Source organism: Pezoporus flaviventris, unplaced genomic scaffold (genome assembly GCF_033815535.1).
Source record: "Pezoporus flaviventris isolate CSIRO_AGI_PZ_B2104156 unplaced genomic scaffold, CSIRO_AGI_Pfla_v1 ptg000015l, whole genome shotgun sequence".
NCBI lineage: Eukaryota > Metazoa > Chordata > Aves > Psittaciformes > Psittacidae > Pezoporus > Pezoporus flaviventris.
In genome coordinates this window covers 30,472,840-30,489,968 of record NW_026892563.1, presented here as the reverse complement: position 1 = coordinate 30,489,968, position 17,129 = coordinate 30,472,840, and the positions used below count along the sequence as shown (strand labels likewise).

Genomic DNA, 17,129 nt, shown 5'->3' with positions numbered 1-17,129 from the left:
ATTGCTAAAGAGAAGGTTCAAGCACTTTAGTTCAGTATGTCTATTTAGTAGAATAATCCACAGGATGGTACATGGTTAAAAAAGATTTCATATGACCTTGAATAATTTCATTGCTCTAGCAGCATGTATGTGAACTTTGACAGGATCCTTAAATTATTTGTATACATTTGCATTTAATTTTTTTAAGGTTAGTAAATTAACTTTAATGTGAAATGCAAGCAAGCTATTTTTAAATAAACATGACCTTTTAAGACTGGTTATTTTGGGTGCTAATGTTTAAAACAAGTTAGGTGTCTTGGCACTGGAATTACTGTTGATGCAATTTTGCTTGATGACAAAGAGGCATCACATTACATCATCCTTATTGGTCTTTTGTAATTTAAGGTATTCCTAACTTAGGTGTGTCTTTATTTCACCAGAACTAGAGTAAATGAGCTGAAATTTCTCACTCCCTCTCCCTGCCCCCTATCCTGTCAGGATTTTATCAGCTTTTCAGATGTTTCTAGTGATACTTCGCCTTGTTACGAGCAAAATGTAAAGCTTAATTTTACTGTTGTATTCAGTGACTGATCAGATAACTGTTAAATGGCAAATATGTGTGTGTACTGTGTAGCTAGTAATCTCGCATGGTGAATGAAATGGGAGAAGGTTCCTATGGGGTCTGTTGAAGTCTTTCATTTTGTAAGGTTGAAGGAAATAATATTCCCTTACCATACTGCAAGTGTTCACATGATGGAGTATAATTATCCCAGGAAAGTTAAGGCAGAACTATGAAATGTTTTCTTTCTGGAAGCATTGTTACAAGTCAGATGTAGCTATGTGCCGCACTTGTAAAAATAAGCTGAGCTAAATGAAATTTCATTCTATAAAGTTTGTGATAGCATCACATTACCCAAATTCTTCCTCCACTGGGCATTGGTATTTTAATACTGTGGCTTTCATATAATAATGTGTCATCAAACCTGAAGTTACATTTTTAAGCTTTAATATTACTTACAGTGTGAAAAAAAATATCATTTTTTTAGTGAGAAAGAGAGAGTGTTACAGTAGTCCTTTCCCTCCAGAAAAAAAAAAGGTAGACCGTGGAAAACAACACGGTGCTTACAGGTCTGAGTAGCTGCAAGAGGACCATTTCCTTAAAACAAACAGAATGACAGGAATGATCATGTCTTTATAAGAGTGTTATGAGTCAAGCCAGCAGAAGCTTCCCAGCTTTCTGAGGGCTCCGATATTGGAAGGACAAAGTGCTTGGAGTGCCATATTGGTATTTGCTCTCCTTAATGAATTGTTTTCCTCTTCTTGGTATGTGGTTGTAACTAAACTGTGTGGTTGTTATGATTGTATACTTAGTATATTAATGTTATTAAGGCATTGTTTTACCTCTGAAGTGTGGTTTAGGACCTTATCTTCCTTTACTCTGAGTGTTCATTTTCATCATTTGTGTGCCTGGCAGCAAGACAAGGATCTGGAAAATCCTCTTCTAATCTTCAGCTTTTACATGTATGAGAATGAAATCTAATGCTATACCAACAAAGAGTTGCGGCTTTAAGAGAAAACAAAAGGAAATCTCGGTGAAGATCTTCAGTCACTAGAACGTGAGCACTCACTTTTCCCTGAAAAAGAAGTGAATGCAGCAAAATGGCTGAGAAGATGAAGCCACTTCAACCTCAAGGGCTGGTAGATGTGGTCTTTTGAGCAGATAATTTAAGAGATGCAGCTGTGTGGGAAGACTGTTTCTTGAAAAGTTTGTATTGAAAGGAAATTGCAGTCTATCCCAATACAGAGGAAAAGTAGGACACATGTTATAGACTAATGAAGCTGTCTAACAATCTAAGAAGTCAAAACCCACAAAAACTTGAAAACAAGAGAAGATTACTATAAGCATAAGTCATAGGGTATACCAGTGTGGAAGAAACAGGAAACCAGGCATAAAAGCAGAAACAACTAGATGCAACTAGCAAGGTGTGAGAAATTTAACAAAACAAAAGGGTTTAGAAATACATTAGATGTAACAAAATAAAGAAATGTAGTGATCCTATTTGTGAATGATAAGGAAAAGGGTGAAAGTAATTGGTGTTTTATCCAGCAATGGATGACACCTGGAGTGCAGTTTTCTAATAGGAGTGCCACACCGAAAGATGAGCTCAAATAGAGACAGATCAAAGAACAAGGACAGGGAATTTAAAAATCTGCTCTGTGAGGAAGCTGAAGGCACCAGTTCATTTTGTTTTGCTTTCAAAAGAGGAAAGTCAGTACGACTCTGATGAAGATTTATTTTCCAAGTTCAGTGGGGAGAATGAAACCAACTGAATTAGTGGCAAAGTTATTCAGTGAGGAAACTTTCTAAATTCAGGGAAGGCAGTGTTGCAGTGTAACTATTAAAGTTCAAAGTTTTCCTTCATCCTTGCTTTCTTTAAATATGCTTGATTCCCATAACAGAGGAAAATGGACAAGATGCTTTCCTTAGGTCTCTTCCTCTTCTTTCTTGGACTCATAAATAAATAATGTTCAAAAACTTCCAGTGAATGTTGTGAAAGCAGTCCTGAAATACTAGACCGAACCTTATCTAGATTGTCAGAGCACCTACATACTAGAGGTATAAATGGCATGAAACCTATTTTGGATAGGATTAGATTTTCAGTAGTACCTGTTTCAACTCAGCAGAAAGTACCACATCAACATGTTTTCCTTTGACACTTCTGCTTCTTATTCCATATGAACTAGTATATAAGGACATAAAGTTGAGAAGATATTCATAGTCTAGAGGAGGACCATGAAGACTGTCAGAAGACTGGAGCACCTCTCCTATGAAGACAGACTGAGAGGGTTGGGGTTGTTCAGCCTGGAGAAGAGAAGACTCTAGGAAGAGCTTATTGCAGCTTTCCAGTACCTAAAGGGGGGTACAAGAAAGCTGGACAGGGACTTTTCGCAAAAGCATGTAGTGACAGGACAAGGGGAATGGTTTTAAATTGAGAGAGGGAAGGTTTAGTTTAGGTATTAGGAAGAAGGTGTCCCTGCCTATGACAGGGGGATTGGAACTAGATGATCTCTGAGATCTATATTATATTTTCAACCTTCAAAACATTTTTGTTATTGTTATTGGAAGCAGCATTTCTCTTTATCTTACTTAATTGGATTTTGTTTGACCGTAAAGAAACAGAAGTTTGCCCCAGATCATAGGGTATTTCATACTATTTAATACTGTCTTTGAACTGGATTTCCAATAATTGATATAACACTCTTGCTGGATGATGTCACTAATTCTATTATAAAATTATGACTTGATACTTACAAAAAACTACAAGTAAATTTTACAAGACATACACAATTTTTACATAGTCACCTTGATATGTTACTCCATATCCAGTCACAAGAGGTATCTTTGCAGGAATATGATACAGGATATAAAGAGCCCAGAGAGTCTGTAAATCTAAAGCATTTTACATTATGATGATTGTACCTTATTACCAAAAACCTGAATTAATGGGACAAAATTCTCCAAGCCATTATCAGTTAGTTTTGGAACTGTGCATCCCATCCCTGTCTTAATTTGCATGACATTTAGTAAGCAACATGAAAAAAAAGCTACTGATTGAGTTGGATGACAGCATGATTCGTAAACATGTTGTTTAGTAAACATGTTGTTTAGTCAAACTTTTCACTTTCTCAGACAAATGTGTGCTTGCTTTTGTGCTCACTCCTTCAGGAATTCATTATTCTTTTACTGGTACATTACCTACTAACTCAAAAAAATCTAAACACAATTTGATGCCAGTAAGGAGTATTGCCCTTTATATTTTTGTCAGGAGTATCTTAAAGCCTAATAACCATGATGAGGAATGTATGACAAAATGAGAGTTAAATGTATGAGGAGAAACAATTCTAGAGACTACTGAAAAAATAATTATACACTGTATGAGTAGTTTCCATTCTAGCAGATTTCTGTAGTGTTATTTGTAAAAGCTGTGCATGGATCCATACTGGTATTCTTTTTTGTGACTGGGAAGAGGCACAAGAGGATTGTGGATTTGCTCCTGGTAGTGAAACAAGGGATGACTCCCTTGGAGAAATTCTTTGATCGCATAAGGTTAATTTAGATGATTCTATACCAATCCTTCCAAGTCCTGTAGGTGGAAAGGAAGTGTGATTAGCAGTCTAGGAGAAGCCACCTGAAGTTAGAACAGCTCTGTGTTTCTGCATTCACAAAGGAGAAAAGCTGGTGCACAGCAATGTACATGAAGCCCTCCCACAGGCTGGCACTGTGTTCGTCACTCAGACCCGCACCCTGAGATTTAAGTGTAAATCTTTTTCCTGTCAAGAAAAAAAGAAAAAGTCAAAGAATAAAACTTTGTAATTTTGATGTATTCTTATTAAAGATTGAAATCTCACCACCACCACCCCAAATAAGTACATAAGTAACATTGCAACAATATCCCAAACACAAAAGGTAGATTCATTCAGTTCAGTTGCACATATCAGGGTGATTCAGTCTCAGCTGACTCACTTATGTAATGACTGTGCCAGAATGTTCAAAGCTTTATATAGCAATGCCTAAAAACATCTCCAAAAGTCATTGTGTATAGCAGAGATATGATGCTGCTCCCAGGCAGCTGCACTGTGAAGTTCAAGAGTTTGTCAGGGTGACCACAAAGCCAATGAATGTACACATTCATATATGAAAGAAATCCCTGCTTTATTATAATCCACTTTGCTTTTATTGTTTTCGGTGCTGGTATAAAGGAAAGATTGCTTAAATAAGAGCTGTAGAGCTACATTAAGAAGAGTTCACAGTGGACTAAGAAAGGGTTTGAGGATGCAGTCATTCTGAAAACAATTGTTATTTTAATTTAAGTGTGACTATTTCTGTTTAATAGCATAAATTTCAACCATCTTATCTAAAACGTATTACTTTTTCTCCTATTTTTACTTTGGAGTTTGGGGGGGGGGGGGGAAGAAAAAGACTAGAATATCTGTCTCATTATAGGCAGTTTAAATGCAGAAACTCTTTGACAGTACTGCTAGTCCTCAGGGTTTTTTTCCTATGAAAAAAATGTTAAGCATTACCAGTTCTGTCCTTGTGATTTAATTTTTCTTTCGCATAATCTGATTAACATAACTTGGCACTTTCAGATATTGACAGAGAAAGAAACAACAAAGCAAGGAAAAGCTGTGGAGTATGTGAGGGACAGGGGAGATAAGGGGAGACATCTTAAATGTAGTTGTGAATGTTTATTTTCATCCAACTCTGATAAAGAAAAAATGATCGTTCTCTAACGTTAAAAGCATTTTGGTATGATAGCATGCTAACAGCTAGTTGGTTTATATACCATTTTATAGCTGTAGCACTGACATAAAATCAAATTTGCGTCTGGTTTAGTGAAACCAGGTGAGAAAAAGTACAACTTTCTGGGGTTTATTTCTTCTTTTTCATCTTGCCCTCTTTTACAGTAATCTTCTCCTGGTTTATCCACCTTCTAGATTTCTCAGGAGGCCAAAAATTTGAGGTTCAAACCAACACTTCTTTAGATTATGTTTTTCCCACCAGACATAAAAGTAAGCCTTTAGCACCCATCTTGCAAGAACTGACATCTCTTGATTTTATATTGACTTCTTTCTTTACCTTTATTTTTCATTCTGCTTGTTTCCCAGCTGTTTTGAAGGTGTGCTAATAAATCATGGTAAACCTAAGTTAGACCACGATGAAATCCCAAACCTATTTTACAAGTCTCTTTCCCTAAGTCTTGAAGCCTCCAGCACTGTCTCTGGTCAGAGCTATCTGTTAGCCAGCTTGGTAGTAGTTGGGAAACCTTCCCTAGCCAGTGTCTGCAACAAGCTGATAGGCCAGGAATATAAAGCTCCCTTCCACTCCTTGGCATTTGTATTGGCTAAATAAAGGAGACCAGGAAGAGAAATGTTGCCCAGTTTCCCCAGGTTCACTGTTAGCTGACAGGTGTGCAGGGGAGACGCAGAAGGGCAGTACTGTGGGCTCTCTGCTACCAAGGGCTCCAATATTAGATAAAAAACACCACAGCTGTGTTTGTGTATGGCCTCATCCTATCAGCAGGCATGTGGCTCCTTGAACCAAATCCTAGGCTTTTAGGCAAGCAGGGGGACAAACCTGGAGCAGAGAGCAAACATACCCAGAGAGCAGAAAGCAGATTGTCAAGATTTGAGAGTTGTTGCTTTAGGATCAAGGAGAATTTTTTATACCAAAATAGACCTGTCATGGTGAGATTCAAACATGATGTTTATGGAAACATGGGGAAATTAGAACCTAGATTTTAAGGAAAAAAGGAAAAGAAATATTAGGCAGTTCTGTGCCTCCTCTCTTCTCCTGTGGTACTTGCACAATGCACAAGCGCTATGTCATGCACATGGGAATCTGGAATACTTTTGCCCAACATGAGCAAGAAAGGTGAATTGTTACTAGTTCTGTCTGTCTGTAGATCCCTGAGTTTCTTCTGACTCCTCCAGTCTGAACAGCTCATTTGGTTTCACTTGTTTATGTCTCTTGCTAATTTCCACAGTTTCTGGAAAGAGAAAAACAATAGGTTTAAATCAGTTACCATTTTGCCAGTTTTTTTGTCAAGAAACTATTCTTCTAATGTCTACCTACCCAGTTCTCATCTGTCTGTGCCTTCTCTGGCTCCTCATGTGTTGAACAGGACTTGAATTTTCTGAAGTTCTACAAGTATGTTTTCAAGATGCTTAGTAGTCCACAGTGCCCATTTTAGGGGAAACAGAGTATTTGTTGCTTTCCCTAAGCAACATTTAATTAGGGTTTCATCCCACTAGTCAGGCTTGGTGGCACAATTAATGCTGCAAATTCTCAAAGCTCACAAAATTAAGATCAACAGAGGAGATTGTAGCCTCTGTTCTAAATCGAAGAACTCTTTGGATTTTAGGTCTGATACGTACACAGCCAGGAAAAACCTTCTTATAATATCATGAAAGTGCCTTTTGTCATGAAAGTGGCTTTTGAGAATGTTTGTGCAGTGGATCATGTACCCAGATTTCATAGATGCCAAAGAAATAAAATCAGAAGTCCTCAGGTGTTTCTTTTATCCTTTAACCTCGTGGTATAAGGTATCTCCCTATAGCAAATAAAAACCAACCCCAAACTCAACCAGTTTCTTACTTCACTGGCTAGATTCTACAGATTTCTAAGTGTGTCCACAGAGAATCAGAATCAGGACAAACAGTATGTGCTCACATGCATGGTGATCATAGACTAAAAGCATGCTAGCTCCAAGCAAGAGGCTGTACAAACTTAGTATGAAAATAAATCTTTATATTTTTAAATTATGGCTAGGAGTTTTATATATTGTTGCACTCACTAAAGATGTCTTCCTGTGGCTCAGAGGAAATAGGACAACAGGACAGTAAGTAGCATCAGATTATAGTCATGAAAGGAAGTACTTTTTCATTTAGTTTGACACAACATGATAAAAATATGGAAATACCTTGATGTTTACGTTGTGAGCAGACCAAAATCAAAAGCAAGTGGTTCTGTATAGAATTCATGTTATAATTAATGTTATTTTTAAGGAGGGAAGGGAAATGGGATGAAGTATCATACGCAAATACGTTTTTACCCTTCGGAATCATCCCAAGTGGCAAAGGGATTGTGGAATAATACCACCCCAAGATCCCTTAGTATTAGCATTAGAAAGAGACAATAAATAATAATATCTCAAATACTTCTAAAAGATGTTTATACTTATAATGTACGTGGGCTTTTCAATTTCTATTTTTTACAAGCTAAAGGAAAGAAATACACAATTTAGAAAACTGTAGTTTGCTTAACAGCTATTATGATGTAAGATGAAGACTGTAGTCATTATTAGATGTTATTTGGCCATATTATTCATGAAACGAGGCTATTGCATTCTGGAACAAATAAAGATAGATTTCATACTCTGAATAGTTTGCCACGTAAATGAACATCATAAATGAGACATAGATTACAACACAGCCATTCTGAATACATGAAAGGAAAGGAAATAGCATACTATCATATATTAAGAACCTGCTGTTTGTGTCTGGAACAAATAATTCTAGTGCTAACAAATCCATCCAGCTGTCAGCTTGCAGTAATGAAGTATGCAACTTAAAAAGTACACAATGATTTCCAGCCTTGATGGATTATCACTTAACCCAAAATGCAATGCTGTACAGATAAGTATCACAATTGGTTGATGGTCTGATAAAGATTCCATTATATAGCTCAGCTCCAGAGAGGCTTCAGCAATGCATCAGGAATTCAAACATTCCTAACCTGAGCTCTGATCACACTGAGGATTTTTTGACTGCGTATGAATTATGCAGGCTAGCAGTCTCTATTGTAAGCTAGCAGTACGAGAGGTTTTCCAAATTAAGAGTCCCTTCTGCTGGAAGCATGCTCAGTGCCTGCAAAGCAACTCCTTTGCTCTGAATTCATCCTGAGACTTTCCTTCAGGTGCCACAGGCTGCAGGGTCTTAACAGTCCCTCTGTCCAGTCTCCACATGTAACCAGGAAGGAAACACAGGTCTTTCAGAAAAGGACATGGGAAGGATGGATTGAAGTCGTCAGTATGTACACCTGTATGTAAAGTGTAGCACCAAAGTCAGTGTGTGCTGAAGACTGTAATCACACTGACCGTTTTTGTCGCACTATAGTTGGGTGGTGACCTCAGTCCTAATGTTTCTTCCATTTTATTAATGTCTAGTTGTTTTCAACATTCAGGTATAAACAAGACATGAAACCTGTATTATTCATACTGACTTCATACTCCAGTCATGTTTAATAATCTTGTTGCTTTCAAAATAATTTTCAATATTCATGCCTGCTGCTTTAACAGCCAGGATTCCACTGATTTCAAGTGACGTTTGGGATCAAGTGTTTACAACTCTACAAGTGGTTTGGCTTGCAAATCAGTTAAATGGGTTTATCCCATCTGGCTGATAGGTAGTTTTGAGGTTTGAATGAATCTGGATTTTCCAGTCCAAAGAGACAGACTGTTTTTAGTGTGTTGTCAGTGTTGCATGCATTGTCCCAGAAGCTTCAGAATGACCTGCAGATATGTGAAGGAGATATGTACAGGAGAACAGGCTGTAATATCCTTTCTTCTCTATAATACATTACAAATGCATAGGCTCATTAAGTTTCAGTGGGACTGTTTTAGTTCAGCATGTTATTCATAGATAAAATATGTGATCTGCTAAGTTCAGAGGGACCCACTGTGTCAGTTAGCTCATAGGTTTATAATGAGGAACACAAACCTTTGTTTTATTAAAGAGCATCCACCGGAATGAATATAAACCTAACTTAAGACCTAAGGAAATGGAGAATCAACTATTTCCCTTGGTGTTTCTCATCACCATTTAACTACCCTCATTGTTACAAACTTGAGCCTTGCTTCTCTGTTGAATTTCTCTGAGATTAACAGCCATACAAAGGTTCCTGTTAAATCTTTCTCCAGTAAAAATTCTTCTTATTCTATATGAATTTTCTTCTCAAAAGTGAATATTTATTGGAAAGAAGACTCTGTAAATATGCTTCAAAATGTATTGCTAGACTTCTGTTGAAAGAATTGAAACTATGATATGTAGGATCTTATGAAGACATTTGGTTCATATGGTATATTTTAAAGAAGCTGTCAAGCCTATCTTCAATGATGAGGTTTAAGGGAAATATAGTGCACTTTTTATAACAAGGAGAAAGATTAGATGAATAATTTTCATTGAATATGTTTCAGTGTTGCTATGTTTATATCCAATCACAAGGCTAACATAGTTTTACTTAATCTAGAGAGAGGTTTATGGTCTTTTAAGATAGTAGCAACAAAAAAACAAGTGTTTTTTTCTGATGTTACTGCATAAGGCAGATTTTGGCAAGGTGTGTGCTGTCAGGATACTGATGAACTGCTTCGCTGTTAAAAGCAGAAGTATACAACTAAGTATCATTACAGTTAACAACAGGGACAACTAAAGTAACTGTTCCAGTGCCATGTGGGATGTTAAAAAAAGACTGAAATGGTGCCAACGAGGTCTAAAAATGAGGAAAGGGCTGAAAAAGAGAGAAAAATTCTTATAGTTTCAAACTTATTGCTAACACCTTTAATAAAAAATGCACGTCTTTCTTACTAACCAGTGAAGTAAAGTCATCAACTGTGCCTTTGAAGGTGAAAAGATTATTCTCTCTGCGCTTGGTTTCTCTGGCAGTCTACTTGAAGCACAGTTAATAACTTCCCGTGTGAGCCTCACAAAATACAGAATTGATACTAATTATATTAAGTTTTTTGGATGAAAGATGACCTTGATAAAACTCAAAGCTTCAGCATTCCCTAGAACAATAAAATAAAAACAAAAATCTACAAAGAGTGACTCTGGAGGTGATTTAACCAGACCTATTAATTTTTCCATGTGAGGTTATTCAGATAGTGAATACAAAAAAAGGTATTCTTAAGGTAGTATTTCAGCATTTTGGGGAGCATTGAAATCAGTTGCCTAGCCATCCCTCTTGTTTGCTGCATTAGTGATTTGGAGTGTCTGTTCTCTGTTGACTCTGGAGGAGTGCACCATGGAGAAAACAGGGTAATGTGGTGTTTGGAAAGGATGAGGTGTATGTTTGCTTCACAGGCATAGCTCCCTTAGAAGCCAACAGAGCATCAGTATGGCTTCTATTTGGCCTCAGTCTCCTCTCAGACCCATCTGGGGCCCCCATTGGGGATATCAATCTTTACGTGCGTTATTTTCAATGTGTGGTATACACAATGATTTATGGGCTGATACAGATATGTTTCTAGAGCAGGATGCCGAGTATGTGCCTTGCAAATCTCAACACACCATGCTAAAATGCTGAAGTAAGGCCTGCTGTGACGGTGGTTTGTGTCTCAGCCGCGTTGTGCTTCTGACAGTTGGGTTAAAACGTGTTTCCTTTTTTCAACTAAGGGAGGGAGAGAGCATAGAAATACAGAAAGCATTGCTGTAGTGCTGTTACTTTAAGACTTTAACCCAAAAGTCTTTAGAGATTAATATTTTGCTGCAGTGTGGCCATCACACTGGGGGCAGAAAAGCAGAGTCAGCAAAACTGAAGTGAAAAGAATTTAATACCAATGTTTAAAAAGATTAACTTAAAACACACCTTAGAGGAAGGAAGTGGAAGAGAAGTCTGGTTTGAAGTGTACAGAATCCTAAATGGCTGTACCTAATCACAGCTGAGTTCATTTTTTTTTTGTTGTGAAAATTGAGAGAGAATTGCAAACACATCTAGTTTGAGAAATACAGGGTGGAAAACCTTATTCAATAACACTTGACTCACTGTTGGCTGAGTAGAAAAGACTGAAAGGGAAAGCACAAATGGAAGTGACTGAAAAAATGAAATTCAGAGCCAACACAAGGAAGTACTTTTCACTCAAAGGGAAATACAATTTTTCAATAGCCTACTGAGCCCAGTTTGGAATTGGAGGCACTGGGGTCATTAAAGAAGAAGGGAGATACAATTCTGGAGGAACTGTGTTAACCAAGATTACTTGCAATGGGCTGAATGGCCTTTTCCTTTTCCCCAAATTTATGTTCTTTTTGAAAAACTCTGATTACAAGTCATCCTGCTGTGATTTAGCATGAATTTGAAAAGAATGTATCGAATCCTTTCAATCAAGATGCTTGGGTTTCTTTCCAGCCTGAATTCTTGCAAGCCTGTAATAGAAAACCATCAGTCAAGGAAAAGAAGTATCAGGAGTAGCAATTTACAATAATGTACAATTTCCTTTTCCAGCATAAAGGGTAAGAGACAAGGATTGTAAGCAACAAAGGCCAGAATATGAACCTTGGGAATATGTTATGGGTAGTCAAAAAAAAGGGGCGGGGGGGGGGGAATCCTCAAGACTGGCAATTTAGAGGAAGCCATTCAATTTATTTTGCATACTTCTTTTCTCATGGCTAACAAGTCTCTGCTGTATACACATGAGGTCATGAATTTCATTCAGCACCCTACAGAGGAGAGACAACTTTCATTTTAATGGGTTCAAAGTGCCCTATTAGTCTTTAGCATTGAGTTTGGCCAGGTCCCTGGACATACTTGACAGAAGCTAGCTTTTATGACTATATCAATTTGTTAGAGAGTAGGAACACTGTAGAAGAGTAATATGTAAAAACTTCCCAGTTTTTTTTCTCATTTGGTGTAGAATTCAGTACACATCTATGTGGTACATTTTGGATGTTTAGTTTTGACTCAATTACTGTCTCCAGTGCAGGAATCCTGCACTGAATTGCATTCAAGGGCAGACTTTGAGATTCTTTGGCACAATTACTGCCATCAGTCTGAAACTTGTTTGTCCCCTGTGTTGCAGCTTTGCTAGCAAGTGTGCTGAGTTGCTATTGTATGTGAACATCCGTATGTCAGATTGCTGTCTTTGGGTTTTGGTTTGGTTTGTATTTTATCTTTTTTCCTTAGATAAGATGTGTGGTTTACAAAACAATAACTGCGCTGGATTATTTACGTTTTTAAAGGTTGCTTAATTCCAGAGCTGTATCCCTCCAGTCCATCTCTGAAGCATCTGTTCCCAATATTTCTGGAGTTAGCAATGCTAAGGAGAAATTAGTCTGTTATTACAATCAGGTTGGCTCTTCTCCACCACAAGGCCTTGTGCCAAGCAATTTGTAAATGGTTTTATAGGTTCCCAGTTTCATAGAGACTTTTTATTGTTATTGCTATCATAAGTCCCTCTATTATAGCATGACTGTGGGGAAGTGTGCTAATTTTTTTTGTGTGTGATTGAAATGTCCGCTGTTTTAATTCCTTGTGCTTTTGAGTAGTATCCACTAATTCTTACCAAATAATCCCTGTGGAGAAAATTGCTGCAAATTGCTACTGTGACACTCAGAGATTTTAGTTTCTTTTTCCCGTGCAGAATGTGCTTCTCTATATTTATTATAAAATATGAGTGAACTGTAGGGTTTTTTTACATAATTCTAAATCCTTCTCAACAAAATAAACAATCAGGAATAATTCATACACAAGATAAATTCACAGTAGTGTGTGGTTGCCTTCAGCACCATAACAAAAATAGATGGGTTGTATGCAGTGTGAAACATCTTGTTCTTGGTATATTTGCAGTGTTATGGAGAAATTAGGAAAGTTCAAGGGCAGGAAACTTTTTCATCAGCGTTTTTTTGGCAATGCTTGCATGCACTTATGTATTATAACAGAATAAATAATGTTCATAATAAGAACAACATATGGGTCAGTTTAAAACACATTTTCTAATGTGTCTGTTTTATTAAAATGTGGTGATTTGTTAAGCTGCTTTCTGAAGACAGAACACAAGGAGTAGATTCTAGGGCTTTGGTTGTTAATGCTGCTCAAATGCTTTTGGGATTATTATTTATTTTTTAAATTTTTCTTAGTGCTGAAAGTGTATCTGAGTTTTCTTATGTTACAGTCTACTAACTCTTTTTGTCCTGTCCCAGTTCCTAGTCTATCTGAACAACTTTCTAAATGCTAGCGTATAAAACCATGTTGTGAAGAATCCTCTGAGTCTGTGGTGGATGCATGGCACATTAGGTCTAAGTTCTCTATTCAAGCAACAAACTTAAATCAGACTTTTTGTCTAAATGTAGATGAAAAACAACCATGCTTAACAGCTAGCATGTGCTCTAAACAGAGATCGTATACGGGACAGTCTTCATTCTGTTAGGGATCATCTGGTGAGGGTTTTGTAGGATTGGACATCTCTTAAACCCTTCTATCCCTTTTGATTTCACGTCTACAGAATAGTGCTGCTAACTTCATGTTTTCACGAACTTTAGTGGAGAACCCAGGGTAAAATTCTAATGAGTGTTTAAAATCCCAGGTGTCTTAAGTTGAATGGGTCTGTCATTCACCAAAGAGATGGTTGAGGAAGGCAATAGGAGAAACAAAACTGGAGAAATGAAAGAAAATGAGTGGCTTCATGTTAATAAAAATCTTCTGTGCATAGTGTTCCATTCAGAGTCTTAGAATTGGCATTAACTCATCAAATTTGAGGACTTTTGGTTTCTCTCGTTTGGGCAAAAGCAGGCTGAGGGACAACCTCATTGCTTTCTACAGCTTCCTGATGTGGAGAGGTAAGTGCTGGTCTCTTCTCCCTGGGATCCAGTAACAGGGCATGTGGATTGATTCAAAGCTGCACAAGGGGAGGTTCAGACTGGACATTAAGAAACATTTAGTTACCAAGAGTGTGCGCAAACACTGGATCAGGCTTTCTGGAGAGAGAGGTGGTCCATGCCCCATTATGTCAGTGATCAAGATCATTTGGACATGCTTTAACTATTTGTCAGCCTTGAGCTGTCAGGCAATTGGATTAGGTCCCTTCTACCTTGACCTGTTCTGTTCTATTGTATTCCATTCCATTCCGTTTCATTCCATTCATCCTTAAGATTTATATCATGGTAGCCACAGCAAATACCAGATGCTGCCCTAAAATTCTGAACCTCCAGTTGAGATTCCTGAAAAGAACTAAGGTTTACATTTAATATCACACATGAAGATCTAGGTCATCTTTCCTTCCAACTAAATTATACTCGGATTCAGGTTATGAAAGAACATAATTTTAAAAAAGACACATAAACACTTAGAAGTTCCAGTGATAGGTTTCCCCATCTGTTGCTGCCTTCCTTCAATATATGGCTATTTAATGTTTCAAAAAGCTGTTTTAAATCTCCTTGTAAGGGTTGGAAGATGGTAATTTATACTATATTGAAATGAATAATGTAGGAAAAGTGCAGTTATTTTAGCCATATTGCAATGTTAGCAGTGTGCTATAAGGAAGTCTTCTGGAAAGGGAGAAATTAAAATGGCAGTCACATCTTTTCAGAGGTTGTCTTGATGAGGTGAGAGTTCCAAAAATCAGTGTCGTTAGTCCTGAGAATCAACTAAAACCTAACTTCCAACTTCAGATCTTGTTCAAAAATAGCTGTGGATGATTTATTTATTACTGAACATAGAGAGCATGTTGGAATTGTCCGAGATTATTGTAATGAAAATAGACAGTTTTCTATCATAAAAGCCAGTTCTTTGATTTATAATTAATTGACCTTTGTCAATAAATGTATTCTATCAACAACACATATTTTAAGGTTTTATCCTCTGATATTTCATTAACATTTATTACTGTCTTTGCATTGCCTATCTCTTAGTGAAAGAAAAATACTGATAAAAGCATAAACCAAGTATAGCATTGAAAAAAGTGGGGTATTTTAAGATTGTGGCATTAAGTGCCATAAAATACATGATGACCACTAACTGTTGCAGGAATATGAACTAATTCTGACTGCATTCCACAGCTATTCTTTCAGCAATCAAAACCAAAATGATGTATCATCAGCAGAGCTGTGCTGCATTGGAAGCACTACTTACATACATAGTAGGGAAAAAGTGTTGGAAAGAATAGGGCTTGCAGTTTAGCTGTGTGTAATTCAGGCTAAACTTTTTGTCAGGCTTGTATTGAAATCTTTAAGAACTTTTCATCCATTTTACATGACATTAAACATACATTATAATTATGTGTTAATTGAATTAGTTTCTGACTACATAATCATGCAGTTTGTTGTTAATGTTGACACTTTTATAGGTGGCTTCCTATGGTCTGTGATATCTTGTCTTCTGGACGATTGTCAGAAAACAGGCTGTAGATCCTGCCAAAGCTTACCTGCACACTTTGTGCATTAGGAGCAATCCCATGGAAGTCAGGGAAGCTACATTTTTTTTTCTTAAGGAAAATGCATGTGTGTCTTTAGGACGGTATTTAACATTAGTGCTAAACCCCATTCTTTTGAGCTTCATTTAAGAAAGTTTATTTGCAAAGTTTGTAACAGGCACTGCAACATACTCATGCCCAAATATTCCATTAAGTTGATGTTTTTTTCACTTTTCATACTGAGACAAGTAGAACAAAAATGAGGGTTTTTTTGGTTTGTTCTTTTTTCTTGGCGCTCAGTCTGTGTTATTAAAGATAAATAATTTTCATGATAAGGTTAAAGCATTTATATTGTTATGCACTTATCAAGCATTTACTCATTTTATGTAACACTTCACAACTTTGATAAGGTGTGAATAGTTAAGATAAGACCCAGTTTCTCTCTGAAGTGTCCACAGAACCTGCTTCAAAGAAAGAAAAAGCAATGGGACTTCAGACTTTTACTTGTTTTCAAAATATATATCTGAATATCTGCAGTACCATAGTAGATTATGCTAAACATTACTGCTGCTAGACAGCAATGGAACAACTGTATTTTTATGGCAGAAGTTTAAAATAAATTAAAACTATTCACTCATATGCTGAACAGTCCCCATTCCCATTTCACAGATCTTTTATGCAGTGAGAGTATTTAACAAAAATGCACGATTACCTTGCAATTCACATAACCTTTGAAATCACTTTTATGACAAAATTATGAAAGATTCATAATTTTCAGTGTTGGAATATTTATAGAAGTCTGCATATCTTGCATTCACATACCAGAGGGATAATCCCTCTCCCTACCCCTCCTACACAGTCGTGCTATTTTCACGAGCCACTTGTAAAATAACTTGAGATATTTGAAGACTGTGAATAGTAAAAAAGTCTTTGACTTGTTGTATGAAGTGGTATTAATTATTTCACTAGCTAGAAACAAGTCATAGGGCCCTGTTTTGTTATTGACACAATCATTTGACCCCACAGGTTTTTGTTGGAAGAGAAAGGATGACTGACAAGCAGAGAGAGAAAGCTGAATTGCACAATGCAGGGAGAGGCTGCTAAACTAAAGATGTGACCATTATATTCATGTGAAATTTAACTAACTTAGAAATTGTGTAGAATCTCAGTGCACAGTTGCAGAAGCAATCTAATGAAAATATTAAAAGTGATAAATGCAAGTGATGCATTGGTTCTAGAAAACCAATTCAGCAGTACACACTTGAACAGTGAATGTGAGGTCTGAATGAGCTCCTAATAATGCTTTGTAAAGGTATGTTTTATCATTGCAGCTAGCTCTTTGAAAACAAGTCACAATTCAGTGATGATACAGAAAGGAAGGTAAAATAGTGGCATCAGCAGGAGAGGAGTAAAAGCCCAAACAGAGGTCATTGCCATGTCATTGCATAAATCTAAGGTGCACCTTAAATA

The 17,129-nt window shown here is 36.9% G+C and overlaps 1 protein-coding gene across 3 annotated transcripts in view; it reads left to right on the top strand.

Annotated features, from left to right (window-relative positions):
* Positions 1-17,129, top strand: part of CADM2 (cell adhesion molecule 2) — a 628,684-nt gene that overhangs the window by 583,484 nt on the left and 28,071 nt on the right. The window lies entirely within an intron of this gene.